The 18,280-nt window shown below is 46.1% G+C and overlaps 1 protein-coding gene across 3 annotated transcripts in view; it reads left to right on the top strand.

Annotated features, from left to right (window-relative positions):
* Fz2 (frizzled 2) overlaps window positions 1–18,280 on the top strand; it is a 123,352-nt gene that overhangs the window by 57,089 nt on the left and 47,983 nt on the right. Inside the window, exon 1 of one of the 3 annotated variants that reach the window (XM_076805513.1) lies at window positions 3,418–4,195. The exons of the other annotated variants lie outside the window; for them this stretch is intronic. The gene's annotated coding sequence lies outside the window, so the exon portion shown is untranslated. Of the gene's footprint in view, window positions 1–3,417; window positions 4,196–18,280 lie in introns of those variants that run through there. 3 annotated transcript variants of the gene reach the window in all.

The raw sequence follows: 18,280 nt of genomic DNA, 5'->3' as shown, positions 1-18,280 counted from the left end.
ACAAATACCGAAAACACACGTACCGATGCACACCGAGCCAGTCAAGGTGGTCTAACCCCTGAAGTCAGCCCGCGCATCCGGCCGCCGGGTCAAGAAGGGGGGCCAGGGACTTAACAAAGCACAGTTTCGTTCCGCCTGTTCGTTTTTCTCGGCCGCGATCCCGTGGCGCATTGAAAACACGAGTGGTCGGTCGGATGAATTCTCGCTGACGATCACGACGCGCTCGTATCTCAAATCGCGATAAAGGGTTACAGGTCCGGGGGAGCAGCGACTCGGCTCGACTTCGACCGGACTGGACGCGACGGTAACGAGGAACGGGCGATTAGCATTTTATTGGCGTCGCGTCTTGCAATAGCTTTGGGCAGAGAAATAAACGAGGAAAAGGTGGAGGGACGGGGGAGGAGGAGGGGGGGGACGTTAAACTTCATCGTCCATCGGACACGCCTTGTCGCTGCAGGTGTGCTCCGCGCCGACGTTATTTATTGCACGGGCGCTCTACGGGTACGCGTCCTGTTCTCGCAAGGGGGTGTTTCGTTATTTATACGTCGGCGCTGATTTTTGCGCGGGCCCCGGTCCACGCTCGGAATTCGTCGCTCGGACCGAAAACGGCATCGAGACCCCATCATCTCTCCGGGCTACGTCTAGACGTTGCCTCGCACCTGAGACTGCCTCGCGGCATGGCCGACTCGCAATGAGTCGACGGTTGTCGATTGCTCGATGACCTTTGTCCTTGTGCATTGTCCAGGAAGTTGGGTTATTCATATTTTCGGAATTAACACGTTGGTCATAGGTGCAACCGAAGTCGATAGAAATCCGTAAAATTCGCAAACAATAAAGTATATAATTTTGCACATGTCAACGAGAGAACAACCAGAGTTGTGCTTCCACTGTGAAGTCCCTACTTCGGTCAAACATATCCTGATTGAGTGCCCATCATTACAGGCAGCGCGTAGTAAATTGAACATCCCTGGAAATCTTAGCGAAGCGCTAAATAGCGAAGATAAGATAAACCTACGATAAAATTAAATAAATTAAATTAGGATTAAATAAAGATAACCTCCAACAACATAACAAGATAACCTCTAACTACATGTAAAGTAATGTAACGTGAAGTAACGAAAAACAATGTAAAATTGTAATATACCGCGGTCGCTAATAACCTGAGATGTTGGAGCGACCTAAAATAAACCAATATAAAAAAAAATTTTGCAGATGCAATTAATATGAAAGTAGTGCTATAAAATAATATGCGTACTATTTTCCAATATTTTTATCAATATTCTTAATATGCGTACTATTTTTAAATATTTGTCAATATTTTTATTTTCAGTGCTATAAGCTTAAATCTTAATGTGAACATTATAATTGAAAGCAAAGTCTGCTCTGGGTCCAAATTGACCTGAACAGTGCACGAGGGGTGAAGGTGCCACGCAGTCTGTTGTTCGCTTGGAACGTCGTTTTCTACACCTGACTCCGTTCTCTATGGGTCTAGCTTCTAACTTTCAGGTCGGTGTTGCAAATGTCTGCTTTTGGATTAGCTTGACCTGAACGTGCACTAGGGGTGAAGTCTGTTGTTTGCTACGGACGTCGTTTTCCACACCTGACTCTGCTTTCTACGTGTCTAACTTCTACGCCATTCTGCAAGCATCATTGCCAACCGTGCGAATTTCTGTGTGTACATAAGGAGTACAAAGAAAGTGGAAATAGAGATCTATACAATTTTAATAGTCTTAATAGTCTTCTTGCGTAAAATTACACGAGCCAGAAGACAATATTAGGTCAGTGCAAAAGTTCGTGCCCGATTGCTTGTTGTATTTTAGCCCCTCAGGGACGACACCAGCACACCATACTGACTCTGACGAATACTTAAAAATTGATTACATGTGATCAAATTATTAGCTACGGTACACTTCCATACTGTGGAAAACATGAAAAAGTTTAAACCATTACAACAACACCCCTAACATAATACAGTATGCGTCCTCACGACCGTCGTCCTCGCAGGGTTAAAAAGAAATCGGGCCCGAACTTTTGCGCTGACCTAATACAGTGATTTCTCTACACGTGTCGCCAAGGCCTGGATGATAAACGTCGCGGAATTATCCCCACTACCGCGGGGTATACTCTGCGAGGGGCCGCGAAGCTCGAGAGGCGCCAGGAGTGTAAAAACATAACTCGGGTATGTCTCCTGGAGGATACACGACGCTGGCAAGACCCGTGTTGTTGACATACATCGAGAATTCACAGTGCATGCCCTTATTCTCTCGCAAAAACTGATGACCTTGGGTGTAGTAAAGAGACACTTCAGACAGCAGGATTTGAAGATTCCTCGCAACCCCAGGTTCCAGACGGAGCCTCCCCGAACCTCTCTCCATCCGATCGGACGGATCCTCTCGAATTTTATTAAACGCACGACCGGGTGAAACCCGAGGCAGGCATCGTCGTTCGGGTCGCCCGGGCACGGTGTCCAGGCCGGGTCGCTAGATACTCGATCCTGATAGGAGGTAGGCCTCTCGGAACCGGTCGTGACTGTACCTACACGAGACATCGTTAATGCCACCGTGGAACGAGCGGTCGAACGAAAATCCACGGGAAGGGTGCCTACTCTCCCTAGCAGGCTTCTGGGCCCGCACCAACAGCAGCAACAACCGAACGCAGACAGGGAGAAAGAGTAAGAGAAAGACCGGGAAAGAAAGAGAGAGAGAAAGTGAGAGAAACAGAGAGGAAGAGAGAAACACGAGAGAAGAAGAAGAAAAAAAGAGAGAGAGAGAAACAAGCCGGTCACGGAACGAGGCGAAACCTCTAGGACGATAATTAGCGATCGGTGGTCCCGAGGAAGACTCGGGCCATCTCGTTATCCACGCCACGGCGCCCAGCGTGACGTCATCGCGCGTGTACAGGCTGCCGCGCACGATGCGATCCGATGCGATGCGCTGCGCTGCGATGCGCCGCGATGGCGAGGGCCTCTCTGAGGTGGTGCGCGTCGCGTGCACACACACACACACACACGCGCGCGCGCGACTCTAAACAGGTGTGCATGTTGGGGCCGAGTGGGAATACCATTGGCGGGAGCAGAGGGGCCGAAGAAAGGAAAAAGAGACCGAGAGAACCGGGTAAAAGAGAAAGGAGGAGATACGCATCGGGTCTGACTCTCGCGCGAGCGCGGAGAGGGATCGCGAGAGGATCCTACTACGCTCTCGTATACCCCGAAGACCGACCGACCGACCGATCGGCAGTGGCGTCGGCGGCGGTGTTGCCGTCGGCGTGTACGGCGTGGAGGGGGGGACAGCGGGGAGAGAGAGGGGTAGAGCCGAGCTATCCCGAGTACGTCCGAGTCGGTTCCCCCACTCCCGTTTCTCGTGCGGTTTCGCTCGGATCGTGGCGTTCGCGTTGCGTTCACGTCAGTGCGTAGTCGACCGGCGTTGGGGGTAGTTCGTAGCTCGGTTACGCGACCCGCACGTGTATATCGACATTCGTGCGCGATATATATCGTTCTGTATCTCGCGGCGGGTGTAGAGGGGTACGCGAGACGGGACCGACGACTGCTGGTCGGTAGCGGGAGCGTGCGCACCGAAGGAAAATATTTGGAGAAACGTGTCCGGTTGTGCCTGTCTGTCCTGTATCTACTGTGCGTCGGGAGCGGATGGCATAGAACGGGAGGGAGAGATAAAGGGAAAGACCGGGAGAAAGAGAGAAAGAGAGTTCGAGCAGCAGCAGCAGCAGCAGAAGCAGCGGGTTGTGTGATCCACTGGCGTGTGCAAGCATTCGACTCCTGACCGTGACTCACGTTCGCCGTGCGTACGTTTTACGGAGCTGATTTAGTGGCGGGACCCGGACAGTGTATAAAACACGACTCAACGAACCAGAGCTGTCTGCTCCGGAACCGAGGAAAAATAAAAGCGAGACAAAGCACCGGCAGACAGACGAAGGGAACAGGGAGAGGAACAGCGCCGACACACGGAGCACAGTTGTCCAGGATCCCCGGTGAGCCTCTTCTCTACGACAGAGGCAGGCCTCCTCGTCCTTTCTCTCCTCTTCGCCGATAGACCGCGACCGGTGTTTTTCGTTCTGAATATCTTCTCGTCGAGCCGATAATGGATTAATTTTCGCCGGGGAGCTTACCCCGGCGGCTTCGTCGCAACTCGGAGCAGCGGACGGCTACAGCGAACGCGGCAGCACTCTGCGATAAATCAAGGTGAGATCCGGCTTTGTTTTCGAGAAGGGTGTACCGATAGCCGGCCTACCATTGACCAGCCTCCTCCTCCTCCCCCTACTCTCTTTTCTCTTCCTCGCCCAAACTGTTCTCCTCCGCGTTCTCCTTTTCTTCCATCCTCGTCGGGCCGCGGGCCCAGCCGCCCGCGATTATCTCCGTCCCTCTACGACACGGAACGCTGCAAACGAGCATCCACGAGAGCATGCAGCATATATTTTGCGGCCTCTCGCTTCCTTCCCTTTCCATCCTTTTGCTCTTTCGTCCTCCTCCTCCTCCTCCTCCTCTCTCTCTCTACCTTTCTCCCTCGTTCTCGTCTGTTTCGCGCTCGATCTATCCTCTCTCTACCCCCGACCACTCCGGGCCGACTCTCGTGCATAGGGACCAACGAGAAACACATGCACGCGAAGGCTCGAGCCACCCCGCTGACGCCGCGCGCACACGCTCTCTTTCGTTTCGTTTCGTTTCGTTCCTTTCCTTTCCTTTCCCTTGGCTCCACGTTGCTTCGTCCGCATTCTGAATGCATTCTGAATGCCGTACGACGGACCTTCGCTTCTTCCAATTCCCCTCCTAACCGGACGATGCCCGCCGAATGCTCTTCCCTTTCTTGGGCCAGCTTCGAACGCCGGCGACTTTACTCTCTCGGGCCCTACCGACCGCTCGACTAGACGCTACAGCGAATTCTCGTTACCAGTCAGTTGCGCCGTTCTGGTGACCGACTCTCAGACGAAATCTGTGGTTCTCGCATTTCAAATAGGGCACGCTGGAAACCTAAGAGTCATGTCCGTCTACGAGTCGTAAAAGCCTATGACTACTAAGCGATAGTGAGATTCTACGCAATGGTATTTGCTATAAAACAAAATGAACCTGTTTGGTTTGGATGTGATGTGAAGAAACGAATGATAGGCAAACAGGGTATTGATGATATGGGAGCGTACGACTTTGAATTAACGTTTGGAACAGATGTAGTCAATCTTACAAAAGCAGATGGATTGCTCTATGGAGATTCTGTGATGGCTCGTGCAATGGTATTTACTATCTACTAAGCCATAGTAGATAGTAGAGAGAGGGTGGGTAGTTCCACCGACTCCAAATTGTAAGGTTGCCACTGACTCAAAATTGTAAGGTTGCCACTGACTCCAAATTGTAAGGTTGGCACTGATTCCTAATGAGAACACTGCAGTTTCGTATGCATGGAAAAAGAAACTCCGGTAGTACGGCCGCGTAGGAGTCGCGTTTCGCTCGACGGAGGAACTCGACGGTAACACCAAACGGCGATGAAAGAGGGAGTGACTCCAATTAACCCCTGTGTCAAATCTGGCTCTGCCGGCTTTCAAGGCTCAGACCTGCACCTGCACCTCAAACAGTCCCGCGGGATTCAAGAATTGTTTTTAAATCTTTGTATTGTGAATTCTTCCTTAGCCTCTTTCCCCTTAAAAAGGAGAAAGCAATTCCAATTTCAAAGTTGGAGTAGATCTACGTTCATCGTACACTTTCAGTCGAATGGTTAAATATCTAGAAGAAAATATTCAATTGGATCTTCTATCTACGAGATATTTTGTGCATTGTGCTCCGAGTCTTCACTAATCTGCCTGAAGGGTTCCGACCTAAACCTGCACCTGCACCTGCACCTGGAGTAATCTTTCAAAATTTCGACGTTTTTGTAACCCTCTGTACCATCATTTATCGCTTAACTTTCTTCTCGTTAATAAATTCACAGAGGACTCGGAAAATGTTTATTTCTGTTCCGGTGGCTAAATATCGATAACTAGACTTTGCATTATTTTTGACACCTTGAAATAATTATAATAAAAGCGGCGTGAGGCTCCTCCTGTGTTTTCGAACTAATCCAGACAATTTTTATTTAGAAATTCTGTAATCCACTGATAACGAATTCATACTAAATATCGAATTCATAGAAAATCAAACTGTTTTTACAATTGACGCGGAATAAGAGTCCGCATTCTATTGATAACGAATTGATAGGAAATCAAACTGTTTGCTACAATTAATGCAGACTAAAACTCCCCGTTCTCTAGAAAACGAATTGATAGAAAATCAAACTGTTTTTTTTTTTTACAATTGACGCAGACTAAAATTCCGCATTCTATTGATAAAAAATGAAACTATTTGTTTTACAATTGACGCAGACTAAAATTCCGCATTCTATTGATAACGAATTGATAGGAAATCAAACTGTTTGCTACAATTGATGCAGACTAAAATTCCACATTGTATAGAAAACGAATTGATAGAAAATCCAACTGTTTTTTTTTTTACAATTAACGCAGACTAAAATTCCGCATTCTATAGAAAACGAATTGATAGAAAATCAAACTATTTTTACAATTAATGCATAATAAAAATCCGCAGTCTACTTGTGGCACTACCATATAGAAATCCGCTGCCGTTCCGTAATCAGCGGTCGTTAGTTTTATTTGTTCATAATGAAGCAACAACGCCTGCCACGTGTCGGCGGAACACATTCGCCGAGGTTCGATCGAAGTCGAGGCCTGTGCAGGCCGTGCGTCGAGATTCTCCGGTAATGTCGTGTGCATTCAACGAGGCGAGTTATTGCAGATGAACGAAACATATTATAATATCTCAGGGCTGTGAATCCGACCTTGTCCCACCTATGCGATCGTATCACTTGCATTTGTTTGCAACCGCCGTGTGTGTCTCGACTCGTCGAGCGTACCGTAGTAGATTTTCGAACGATTAAGTAATTGGACGTCGGGAGATTGTCAATGAGTGTTTAGCGTTACACAGATCTCACACCAGATTACCACCGTCGCGTGAGAAAATCGCTAATGCAATACCTTTCAGTACGCCATTCACGGGTCTTCTATCTAATTCCAGCTATTAGTTTGCTATTCCGACGATGCGGGGGATGTGCGAACTTGTCTCGGGAAACCTTTTCTTCTTCGGCGCACTTCCGGTTGGCGGGGAGCGTTATTAATCACACCCGAACGAGTCAATTTCGAATGGGATCGAAAACACTCTTTAATTATTTCTTTAATACTCCTCGCTCTCGTGTGTTCCGTACTTGTTCGATACAAAGGTGTGCAATTAGCTCTAAAAATGATACATTGCGGGCTATATTGCTTTAATTACAGATTGCAATCGCGCTGTTAATACTTGAAATACTCTCTGCTAGATGAAAATTGTCTGCACCTGTTGCGAGACACAAATGCCACTTGGGAGTTTATTTTGACAATGATCGTAGTGGATTATATTTTGTCTCTTCTTTTAATTCTTCTGCCGTTTTACAGCCTCTCATTTTTGTCGCAAACGCATCAAATCTGGAGTCCAATAATTTTCGCAGAATACAATTGACGAACGGTGCCGGTCTATTTTTACCACACCCGCCATTACTCGATCGTCTTTTTCTAAAACAGTTGCCGGTCGCGATCGCTCGATCAACGTAGCAACATTGTCTACGATGTTTACCAGTAGAACCTACAATTCTCGGGAAGCGCGATTAAATTGTCTAAATGAAAATGCTACGCGACAGAGCTCCTTGTTACATTTAGAAATCGGAGTGGAGCGTCCACAACTCACAATTTTTCACAATTTATATCCGTTTGATATCAGCCGGTACGGGCGACTCGTCGTATTAATAAACCGGTGCATCGATAATCGAGGCGCAATTAGCGCACGGGAAAACGAGCGCGAAAAATAAAAGGAGATTCTTTTGTTGGCGCCTGTGCGGGGCGGCTGCTTTCACGATATGTTTTCGGTCTAACGACTTTCCCCATTTTTCTTGGTCAACGTTCACATGCTTCGTTTCACGGCTGACGATGTAAAAATAACAAAAAAGGAAACACACCGCGGAGAAAAGAGACTGTCGTTTGTTGCAACAATGGAGCAACTCCGAATTTTCAAAGAACAAACTGCCGTGAAAGAACCATAACACCGTGTTGAACTAATTACGTATTTATCCGACGTAACCTCGTGAAATTATAATGCTAGACATTCGTACTTGTCTGGCAAACAATCGTTATTAGACGGCGGATTTTATCCATGTGCGACCATAAACGCGTGGGAAACAAAACAATGGAAGCATCGAAACCACTACGTTCCACAATCATAATTACGTGATGTTCATTTTATTCGTTCTCATAATTGATATAGGAAATGCTCGTTTTGCGCAAAGATCTGCAGTCTGGTTGCAACTTTTAAATCGGTATTAAATTACAAACGAAACTGATACCTTCTGTCTTATAAAAATTGTGAGATTTATGAGCTTATACTAAATATATTTATTTCATCACTTCCCAGGAAAGTATCTTTATAATTGATTTTTGACAGTGATTTTTGACTGGGTTTAGAAATCCATTTTTATTATCAGATATACAGATAAAACGAATTTTATTGGAGTCTTTCTAATTCAAAAGGGTTAAGACAGCATCCCCTATAATACATTTTAAATTTCTAGTTTTGATGTCATTAATTAAATTACTCTGATTTTTTAAGAATCTCTTGATATTTGGCACTTAACGTGTTAAATGAAAATATTCTAAGACGGAAGAAAAATGTAGTGTTAGAATTAGAATAGCGCCGAGTGCAAAGGGTTAAAGTCAATATCTAACAGTTGGAGTGTTACAAACGTTGAATTCGAGGTTGAACGAAATGCACAATTCGGTGCCATTTTGAAAATCGAGGGAGCGGGCACGGGGCCGTTTAAAATTCGAGGGATTCGATGAATTTTAACGCCGCTTTTGCCCGGTTTGGGACAGCGAACGGGTTAAGCGAATTTCTGTTCGATTCGGGCGCGCAAAAAGCCATTTGCACGCGCGTGTCTGTGATCTAGTTATGGCGAGGGAAATTACGAAACGAACTGTCGGGCATGTTGAACGAGACTCGTCAAGTTCGCTAGCCGATGACATCTGCGCGGTCTCGTAATTGCGTACCTGCTGTTCATACGCGATGAGCCCCGTTTCGAATAAGGACTTCGATCAAGGCCGTTCTCCTCGACGTCTACGACAACGGGCCCGGGCTCTCTCGCGTACGTTTATGCAAATAAACGGCGGAGACATTGTATCACATAACAACGAGGAGATTCGAGACGACGATGTCGAACCACCGCTCGGAGGCTCCGGCTTCGTGTTCCGAGATCTCGCCGCGAGATTGATTCGACATTTGTCCCGCGGCTTTACGAGGTTTTATGCCGGATCGACGATTTGAGCAATTCTTCTGCCAGCCGGCTCGCAAAGTGGCTCGTTTGCATAATATATTCGTTTAGCGGAAATTAACGACGCCCGTGACTATGATCGCTCGATACCCGTCGACGAGCGTTCAAGCATCGGGACGTTGTAAATGTTTGGCTTCTATGCTAGAATTTGCATAACACGCTGCGCTAATGAATAGAATGTTTTAAAATAGTTCCGCGAACCACCATATATAGTTTATCCACAATGTTCATGTATTGTTTGACGTATTGACCGAGCGTACGAGCGATTATAGGTTCTCCGCTTAAGGTAATGCGATGGTAAATAATTCTTCTCGAGTTTTTGCCAACCAAGTGGTTTTTGCTTATGCAGGTTAGCGGGTTTTTTGTATGTTTCTTCGAGTTGCCGTGTATTTTCCGAACGTTTTCAAAAAACAAGCCCTTCACGCCGAGCCTCGAACGCGTTGCCAGCCTCGCAATCTCTCGACATTGTATTACGACTGATTTGTACACACGCTAATCGGGCTATCTACATAGTTATCTGCTAGTACTATTCGAGAGATACCTTTCGCCCAATGGTTCAAGCTTGTACTATCTACTATTTATTATTTGAAACACATATTTCACTCGTTTCGGTACACAATTTTAATCTCGCGGCTATCTGCTGTTTAGTATTTGAGACGTTTCGTTTTACCCGGTTTTGTACATAAACTAATCTCGGATTATCCGTTTATCGGTTCGAGTGGGTCACTTCACCGATCGACTATATTGTTGCTCGTTCGTGAATTATGTTTTCATCGCTTCAAGATCAGTTGGAACCTTTCTGAATAAAGCACTTTCATTCGAAAATTACACTACATCAGGGCTTACCAGGAAATTTAACCTTTCTGTCAAAGAAAATGTGTTATCTTGATATTCACAGTCAATTATACTGAATTCTCGATATATGTCAACAACACATAGAGAAATCACCGTATACATTTGGACTTCCCAATTTATCCAATCGCAGGGTTTTCAGTTTTGTTACAAAGTGTGCAGCGCCTGGAAATCAAGACACATTTCCAATTCCATTATTCCAATTTATGTATATTGTATGCACCTCTTAATTTACCGCCAGCAATCGCGTGACAGCTGTGATATTAATTCTAAAATTTGAAAGGCACAGTTCATTTCGACGACAATCGTACATTCATAAATAACGTGGCTATTGTTCGAATGTCGAACCGCTTGCGCATGCATCAGGAATAACGCGAAACCGCGTGACTGTGAGAAAATTGTACGTAGTGCCGTAATTATAAATGAAGTGGCGACGCGCGAAAAAATTTGTAGGCTTGTGTCAGAGTGTGAAGAAAAATGCGAAGGGGAAAGAGGCACGTTACCGGGAAATATCGCAGCCAAGAATGAGGTAGCCACGCAGAACGTATTCATCTCGCGGCGCGTATCCTCCCTCGACGCGAAACGTCCAAAAAGATCGCGAGGAGTTTCGCCGAGTCTCCGACATCACCCACCTGGGCAACGATACATCACGCGAAAGGAGCGGCGTGGATCGACTTCTTATTGGGTTGGCAACCGGGGACCGTGGCTCGGGCAACATGACTAATTATTGCTGTCCCGGTTCGGTGCCGTCTAGTTTACCTTTGCAGCGGCGCGCACGCTTTCCCGCCCGTAATTTCTCACGCAAACAACCGCGCGAGAAACCCGGCCGGTTTCTCGCTCCTTTCTCGCGATAGATCGAATCCCCTATCCTCGTGCGCGAACGTCGCCGATGATAATCTGATCGCTGCGAACGATCGAACAGGATTAACGCGAAAACAAAAATTCGATAAAACCGACGTACAGACGGCAAATAAAGTCTGAACTAAATTCTGACTCCATTTCCTTTTTATCTAGATGGGCTCGGGCTGCTCGACGCGTGACATTTATTTATTATGTTCGCGATCACTGTCGGATATTGTTATCGTCTGGCGTTTTTTTGGGAAATCAACCGAGGCTAGTTTTTGAGACGAAAGTCGCATTTCTCGGTTCGTATGTGTACCGGTCTTAGAAAAATTGAAATTTTTGTTAACATATTATCGACCGGCACATTTTTCCGTTTCTAATACCGAGTACCGGCGAGAATAATGAAATTCTGATGCTGGTTGTCGGAAACTTGTATCGCTAAAGCAAGGATAAAAATGATAAAATTTGTTTTGAAATTCATCGATGTTGCAGTTATGTGTTGTTTAAAATAAAACGTCAGATTCACGTCAGCGGTCGCGAATGTGTTGTTATGAAAATATTTTCTTTGTTTGCTTCATTTACATCACTACCTCTCTTCCGTTTACAGCAATTGCTTATTGAAATGTTTACATTTCATTGTTGGAACTATACGTTCTTAAATGAGTTTTTACGGGAACAAAATTGTCAAAAATAATTCTTGGGTGGTTCTTGGGTCTTCATCCCTAGAAATCAAAAGGGGAGTATTTTCTTCTCTTGGATTAGAATCTTTTAAAAAATACGTTAATCCTCATTCCTGTCTTTCATGTCAAGATTTATACCGTATCATCGCTTCAAGTAACGATTATTTTTCGAGGAGACTTTTCTAAATAAATGTACTGTCAGTTTTCTTTCCTTAAGGCATTCCTCACTGTCGAATTTCCACAAAGAAAAATAATCAGTTCATTTGAAAAACAAATTTCAGCCGCTTCCCGTTGAAGATAAGGAGGTTCACCTTCTTCCGAACATATGTCACAGTAGTGAGTGCACACTATGTATGAGAATAAGTTTTAATCTCGGATATGTAGGAGCACGAGGGTTCTCCTAATAGATAAGGAAGAACACTACATTTCCAAACAAGATAAACCGAGCAAGAATTTACGAGCCCACCTGTGTGCATTATGCTAACCTCTTGGAGGACCAATTTTTTGAAAACTGAGAAAAATTATTCAATCGTTTATTGTACCATTATTCAAAATATTTTTCACATTATTAAGTTTGTTTGTATTCAATAAATTACTAAACATTTCAGTATTGTACGAGTAAATTGCACCATTTTCGTATGAATAACATGAAAAAATATTTATATAGAAGGGAAATATTTTCTAGGTCGGAAGAAATGTTTCGTTTTCGAGTTAAAATAGCTTCGAGTGCAAAGGGTTAAAATAACAGTGCTTTCGTACAAGCTGATTGTTTCATTTCGAAGAGATTTAACACTTTGTAATAAAATCAAAGTAAGTTATTTAATGGAATAAAAATTTCAAAAAATTACATGTATGATACTGAGTAATCCTCCAACTTTCTTGCGTGTTACAGATCCTAATCAAGTTTAGTACAATGAATATATCAACGTAAAAATTCATTTTAAAACCTGCACAAATAATTCCGGCGACGAACGTGTTAATGTAGTGACCGTCGAGAGATTGTAATTTCATTTCGCTTGGAATAATTTTCATTTGAAAGAAGAGTGAAGGTCCGGTGCCAGCGTCCTTGAAGAGGTTAATGCGTCGGTATATGACGAGCGCCTCGGAATCTCAGGTTCCGCGAACCGTTATCGGGGACGTTCGAATATCTGATAGCGGATTCCGTAGCGACCGGAGCGATTTATCGTCCCGCGTTTCCGTTCGAACGACGGGCCGGGTATAAATACCGGCGGCGGCGGGTCCGACGGTTACTCGCGAGTCGGCGAAGAAAAAATATACCGCCGCAAATATCGCAGTCGCGCGCGGCCTGGTGCAAATTTAACGAGAGCGTCGGGACACAGGGCAGGAAGGAAGCCGCAACGATAGTCGTAAAAAGGCCCCGGAGATAAACGACGCTCGGGATTCTTCGTGTTTTTTTTTCCTCCCCTCCCCCTCGTCGTGTTCGTCCGTTTTCCTCCCAGTAGCTAGATTAGAACGAGCCACGGAGACACGCGGATGCTCGGCGCGGCTGCAGCTTTCCGGTTTTTATTCAATTACGCCGGATGATGCGTTTGGGTTCATTGAAGCGCGCATACGCGTGTTGAGTAATTGATTTTTTTGTTGTTGTTGTTCGTAATGACGCCGTGGCCGGGTAATCGAGTGATTAATTTACGACGTGCCACGGCGCCCCGAACACAAATTGAACCGCACGGCTATTCGGACAAACGATTTCAATAACGTTTGTCAGCTTGACGTCTTCAAAAATGAATCTCCGGCACGGAGGTGTGCGTAAAATTAAATTGAATCGCCCGGGCACGGGTAATTTAAACCTCGAGCGCCTCCGATGATTTCGTGACAGCCGTCGTCCGCTGAATCCGAATACCATGATTTCTTAACGCGTCCCGTCAACATCACCGTTACGCGACTTAACAGATCTAATCTATAAATTTGATAATCACTCGGACTTGTTGCTAGGAAGTTAATCATCACTTCGAAATGATTCTATAGTATTTTGTAACCCCTCGAGCGACTTATAAATGCTATAAGAAATGAAATAAATAACATTCGCATATCTTGCATGCCATTTTTACTTTTTTAAAAATTGAAAGCCAGCGTTTCCCAATAACATCGACTTCTTCGCAGATCACAGCGGTTAATCCGGATGCTTTTTTACAGTCTTCCGTTTCATCTATCCATTTTTATCACAAGCGTGCAAAAATCCACAGTCCAAAGAGCGCAAATAAGTTTCAAAGAACAATAGATGCATCGGACGTCCGAAACAAACGACGACAAGCGAAATCACGATCAAAACGAATTTATCGGAGCAGGAGGGGAGCAAAATCTCGGGAGACAAGCGCCTTCGAGGCTGCAGAGAGTCATCCGAGATTAAGTTCTCAGTTCAAGAAACATCCGACTCATCTTTTTTGTGTCCGTTCTTTGGTAGCATTCGTTGCGCGGGGCAGTCCGCGAGGAGGCAGGTTCCGTATTGAAGATCTTCTGAATCCAAGGATGTTTTAGCATCGATCGGGACACGATGTCAGAAATTTTTTCCCCGACCTTCGGTAGAAAGCCGGAGAGTGAGATCGGCGCCGAGCGTGCGCTCGTCGCGTAACCTGTTACTTTGATTGAACTTTCTAGTTTTTATTTGTAATTTCTTTTTTTCCCCTCGGCTCTCCACCCGTGGCTTGTTCGCTGTCTCATTTGCCCCCTCGGGCCCCTATGGACGATGATCGGATCTCGGAGGATCGGGGCACGCGGCGCGCTCGAATAGACGGCCGAGTCATTATCGACGTGGTTTCGCGCGTCGTCCCACTTGGGCCCGAGCAAAAAAGCGCGTTCCACGCTTTAGTATCCGGTAAACCTACATCTGGAGGTGGCTCCCATTATGCGAACGGGTTCCCGGAGAATCCATGGCCTTTTTTGGTCCACCCTCGGCGACTCCCCGACCCGTGAAACCCCATGAAAGGCGAAGGTGAACGGTCGGGATCTCTCTTGTGCCCTCTAGTCTCTCTCTCTCTCTCTCTCTCTCTCTCTCTCTCTCTCTCTCTCTCTCTCTCGGTCCCTCTCGTCTCTCCGAAGTCAGCGTGAAAAGACCGCTTAATGAAAGAAAGGAAAATGTTTGGAAAGGGCGCGAAACGGAAACGGAACGGCGCGTTTGAGGCCGTGACACGCTTTCAACTGACGGACAATGGTTACACCGGTGCCTTCGGCTCGATTGTTCTTGAAAAGTGTGCGCGCAACTCTCCTGTCTCTTTCTCTCTCCTCTCTCTCTCTTTCTATTTCTATTTCTTTTCCTCGGGTGTACGCGACTCGGTAAGAAGAAGAAATGGAAAATGGAGATAAAGAAAGGGAAAAAGGACGCTGGGCACCGCGCGTTCGCGTCATTATCATCTGAATCGTGGATCGCCCTCCATTCAACCGAGGCTTCGCCTCGTATCGATCGGGGCCCTCCGGTGCTTATAAATTTATTCAACATCGATGGAGCTCTAATTGAAGACAATTTGACGGACACTTTTTATCCCTCAGTCGTCTCCTCCCCGGGACGAGCCTTTCTCATCATCTCCGGATTCCCTTCATTATCTTCTCTGTATCGGCTTTTTAACGATTCTGGATATTGCGCATAATCGTCTGCGACGATGAATTTGTAGTCGTGCGTCTGCATCGCGGAATCCTATATGGGCGTCGTTCGACGGGTGTCGCAATTTTTCTGCCGCAAATTCTGTGGGATGCTGTCTCTTTTCGCTCATGTTGACGGGGACTGTGCAATCCTCTGCAGTTAGGGTCATGGCACATGTTATCGCACGTTTCCAATCAGACGAATCTTATTCGAAATAAACTTTGCATCTTTTTCAAAATTATTTTTCTTTCACTTTCGTCTTTTATCTCACATAACCTTAGACTGCAGATTTTATGCATTTATGGCAAAAACGAGTAATTGAAATTAGAAACAGTAAAAATATTAGAAGGATTGAATTTGATGGATATATTACTTTCAAAATTATTAAAGAAAGAAAGAAATTCTTAAATGGCTTCTGTGTCTTGCAAATGATGCAGACAATTTTTGTTTTCCATTAAAATCCGCAGTCTACTTGTTAATTTACCTACATTTTAAGGCTTAAAATCTTTTAATATTGTTATCGTTCCCCAAATGCATCTCGCTGGGCGACTAAATTGAGTAGACGAGTCATAAACTTTCTAACAAGCCGTATCGCTAGGTGCAGCGTGTGGCTGCAGACCGGTCTCTGCGACAGAAATGACAATAGCTCGATACTAGAAAAAAGCTGAAAAGTTCACTGATGATGGACCGTGCCATAATGTTATTCCCAGGGTCCTCGCCTTAAAGCACAATTGCACAAAGGCACCTGCTATGCTATATACAATAATGCACTACATTAGCAAACAGTTTGAAACCACTAACCCCGTAAACCAAGAACCTATAGATATGCATTCGCACGTACACGTTTCAATATTGACGGCCATGAAAAATCGCCGGCCACAGGCGTTTGATGGGAACAAACAACACCGGTCATTAAAGCGTTAAGAACACAATGGTCCATCTCCGTGGCGGGCACAAGTGTCACGGTGCTGACGACAGCGAACCGCGATTAGCGAGGTCCCACGAATTCTATTCGCGTTTAGATATCCGGCGCACGGTCGTGCAATTAATTCCTTGACGCGCGCGCCTCCGTTCGTCCTTGAAACGCGTGATTTCATTACGCGAGATGGAACAGCAACGTCGGCGCGCGCGGTGCCGGCTCGTCTTCGTCGGGGAAAGGTTAATCCACCGTCTGCGGGCTTCTATCGCGAGACTGTGAAGAGAGAGAGAGAAAGAGAGGGAGAGAGAGGGAGGGAGAACAGGAACAGAGCGGTAGTTGTGCCTGGCGTACGCCGATTACGGTTTCACCTGCCCACCGGAGAGAAGAGTCAAAGGGACGGTGTCGCGTACGCTTCTTCTCGCGTCCCTGTGTGCGCCCGGCAAACGACTATGCTCGCCGGAAAGGGAGAAAAAGAGGGGGTGGGGGGAGGTGGGAAAGGAAAGGAAAAGAGGCGGCAGGAGAGAAGACAGAGAGAGAGAGAGAGAGGGAGAGGGAGGCTCGGCGAGGTTGACGCGCGACATGAAAAGCGTTCAGCGCTCGGGGTAGGAGAGAAAGGCGAGGAGAGAAAAAGTCCCGTATTGCGAGACACGTTCGCCAAGTTTTTCCGCGAAACAACGGCGGGGAACAACGCCGGCGCAGGCATAATGCCGCCTCGTTAAAAAATAATTCATTTAACCACAATGCTTCGACGACGCGCGAGAAGAAAAAAAACGGCAACGTTGACGCTAGACGAGAACCGGGAACCCTATCTTTCTCTCTCTCTCTCTCTCTCTCTTTCGGATTCATCCCCCGTCGTGGCGATACACCGCCCGACCACCCCCTGCGTTCGCACAAACCATCGCCTCTCTGTCCCTTTTTGTCCCGGCAGCGACACCCGCCCACGCTCGCCGCGACGCGCGCACAATAACCGTGGCAGGCGTTATAACAAGGGAAAGCGGGGCGTTGTAATTAACGCAATAAATACGCATCGTGTAGACGAGGATTGCGACGCCGGAGTTCGACGAGCCCAGCCCACGCGTGGGCGCGCGGGAAAGAGGAGGCCCTCTGTGGTTGTTCCGTTGTTCCTTTCATTCGAACGGCCTCGGATCATCGAGCTCTCGCAATCCTTCGCCTGTGGGACGGCGTTACGTTCATTTCCGGCGATCCCGTTTTAATAAGACGCGTTTTGTTCGACGCCGACCCCCGGTAACCCGTTCCATTGGTTACTCGTTATTATACAATATATATATATTAGAGGTACCCATAAGTAATCAATTATTTGCAGAGAATTTATTTTGCCTTTAGTTCTGAAATTTGACTACACCCCCCTCCCCCCTACTCACCTGATATTGCTCCCTCTGACTATCATCTTTTCAGAAAATCTTTCACTTCTGTAGAAGATGTAATGAGGTACCTTAAGTCATATTTCGCTTCACGAACCCTGGATTTCTATAAGAGGGGGGATTGAAAATTTGCAGGTAAGATGGCAAACTGTCCTTGATAATGATGGAGATTATATAATAAATTAAGAAATAAAAACTTGGATTTACTACAAAGTTTGTTTTAGATTTCAAAATAATTGATTACTTATGGGTCCCCCTAATATGTGGGTCAGCGACCTCGTGATTTGAATATTGAACCGGCCAACATTGCGGAACACACGGAAAAAAGTCGACACGTTACCGATTGCCTTTTAATAGCTCGCGCGAACCTTGCGAAACGAATACGCACCGCGGACAATATTCGTTTTTGTTCTACTTGTTCGCTTCTCCGCTGTCTATGGGCTCGCTTTAGCGCCAACATGTGCGGGGGTGAGTCAGCTGGGTTTTCTATTTTCAGTCTAGTTGGGGTAACTCCGCGATTTTTTATTGTTTACGTGTTGAACATGTTATTATTGGACTTTGGTGCATACCTTTATTTATAGCCTCGAGCGTGCGTACACATTTCT

The sequence above is a fragment of the Halictus rubicundus genome, chromosome 2 (genome assembly GCF_050948215.1).
Source record: "Halictus rubicundus isolate RS-2024b chromosome 2, iyHalRubi1_principal, whole genome shotgun sequence".
Lineage (NCBI taxonomy): Eukaryota > Metazoa > Arthropoda > Insecta > Hymenoptera > Halictidae > Halictus > Halictus rubicundus.
Note: the sequence above shows the minus strand (reverse complement) of the source record. Positions and strands in the feature narration are given on the sequence as shown.